Genomic DNA, 2,726 nt, shown 5'->3' with positions numbered 1-2,726 from the left:
ACCTTGATGTAGTCTAGTTTTGAAATACTTATGTTGACTATCGTTATTAAGTAATCTATTGTAACTTACCTTGATGTAGTCTAGTTTTTAAATACTTATGTTGACTATCGTGACTATGTAATCTATTGTAACTTACCTTGATGTAGTCTAGTTTTTAAATACTTATGTTGACTATCGTGACTATGTAATCTATTGTAACTTACCTTGGTGTAGTCTAGTTTTTAAATACTTACGACTTTTAAATACTTACGATGACTATCGTTATTAAGTAAGCTATTGTAACTTACCTTGGTGTAGTCTAGTTTTTAAATACTTAAACTTACCTTGATGTAGTCTAGTTTTTAAATACTTATGTTGACTATCGTGACTATGTAATCTATTGTAACTTACCTTGGTGTAGTCTAGTTTTTAAATACTTACGACAAGGTAAGTTACAATAGATGTAGTAACACATCCTAATTGGGTGAGCTGTTGAACTGGTTGGGTAATCTGCTGCTGGTGTGTATTCAGACATTATTATTATAATTATGTGGTGTATTTCCACCGTTCATCAGACATGATTATAATCCTGCCGTGTATTCACAGTATTCATCAGACATTATTATAATGTTGACTGTAGTTGTGTGATAAATACGGTTTTAAATATGGGTTATAGTACTTTTACCTACATTGCAAGTTTTTAATTCTTCGATGTAGTTTTGTGACTTGTTAGACATGATTTTCAGTCAGGGCTATAGTCACTTGAGTCACATGGCATGCTTTTAAGCCTGATGACTTGTGAACACATTGAAAAGCAGGTTTCGATGAAAAAGTGAATGTAAGATATTAACATGAAATAGTTAATATCTTGAAACATGAAACAGTTAATATCTTGAAACACGAAACTTAATAGTTTCGTTTATTTAAAATCTACGTTAAATGAGAACGAGTCCCTAAGTTAACTGAAAATGGTTGCCATATTTTATAATTTGTGTATGGAATTTGCAAAATTATTTTATTTCAAAAACTACTACAACGTTATTACTTTTACGTAAGAAAACGAGAATATGTTATAACATGTTCACTGCCGACGAGGCCTTTCGTCAATACCAGGGCTCATCAGGATACGACAGATACAGCAGTGGTCTAGGAAACATTTATATCGTAAGAAAAAAAAATAGTATGGGGTAAACTAGATAAAATACGTAAACTGTGGGGTAAACTAGATTAAATACGTAAACTGTGGGGTAAACTAGATTAAACACGTAAACTGTGGGGTAAACTAGATTAAATACGTAAACTGTAATTATTGTCCATTTTTTAAATAATTTACAATTCAGAATTATGGTAATGATTAATAACATATTATTAACTAAAATACTCTTCCTATTGATCAACCTTCTATATTACAAACAGTACGTGTTCTTCCCTTCGATGTCCACAACCATAACATAATATTAGTCTTAGCTCAAACTCGGAGCACTTGTAAATATTAAGCTCGACCCTGAATTAACTAAAATACTCTTCCTATTGATCAACCTTCTATATTACAAACAGTACGTGTTCTTCCCTTCGATGTCCACAACCATAACATAATATTAGTCTTAGCTCAAACTCGGAGCACTTGTAAATATTAAGCTCGACTCTGAATTAACCTATTGATCAACCTTCTATTCCACTGGCTTAGTTCAATACTCAGGTGATTAATACATTTTAAATGTAGTATATCGTGACACGTTCTGCTTAAGTAGTCACATTACGTATCTATCAAAGAGTGAAATATTCACTTATTAAAACGTCTTTTATTATTGAAACACTTGTTTCACTTCCTTAAATCGTTAAACATGTAATCCAGTTCAGCTGAAAATTATTTTCTCAACTAAATAATGATGGTAAAACCATTGCTTTCTTCCCTGTTCTTTCTGATACAGGAATAGTAGCGAGACCGCGTATGTTTGTTTTTAAAGCATGAATAATCTAGAGTAAACTATGTTTTTCTTTATTTTTCGGGGATTAACGTAAATATTTCAAGACAATAAGCAGGCCCATCGTCAGAATTCCTGTATTGTCACTTGGGAAAACACATACTGATAACTTTCTTACAGTACCTTAATATTTCAAGACAATAAGCAGGCCCATCCTCAGAATTTCTATATTGTCACTGATAACAGTTCTATATGAACACATCAACACTATAGATTCAGTAAATAATAAATAGTAGGTAATAAAAGTCTCTTAGTTCATCAGACAATATTATTATAATCATGTGGTGTATTTACACCGTTCACGGTGTAAATACACCACATAATTATAATAATAATGTCTGATGAACGGTGGAAATACACCACATGATTATAATAATATTGTCTGATGAATGGTGTAAATACACCACATGATTATAATCTTGTCTGATGAATGGTGTAAATACACGGCAGGATTATAATCTTGTCTGATGAATGGTGCAAATACACGTCAGGATTATAGTCATGTCTGATGAATGTTGTAAATACACCACATGATTACAGTCATGTCTAATGAATGGTGTAAATACACGTCAGGATTATAATCTTGTCTGATGAATGGTGCAAATACACGTCAGGATTATAGTCATGTCTGATGAATGTTGTAAATACACCACATGATTACAGTCATGTCTAATGAATGGTGCAAATACACGTCAGGATTATAATCTTGTCTGATGAATGGTGTAAATACACGTCAGGATTATAATCTTGTCTGATGAATGG

This window comes from Limulus polyphemus, unplaced genomic scaffold (genome assembly GCF_000517525.1).
Source record: "Limulus polyphemus unplaced genomic scaffold, Limulus_polyphemus-2.1.2 Scaffold7640, whole genome shotgun sequence".
NCBI classification, from domain to species: Eukaryota; Metazoa; Arthropoda; class Merostomata; order Xiphosura; family Limulidae; genus Limulus; species Limulus polyphemus.
Note: the sequence above shows the minus strand (reverse complement) of the source record.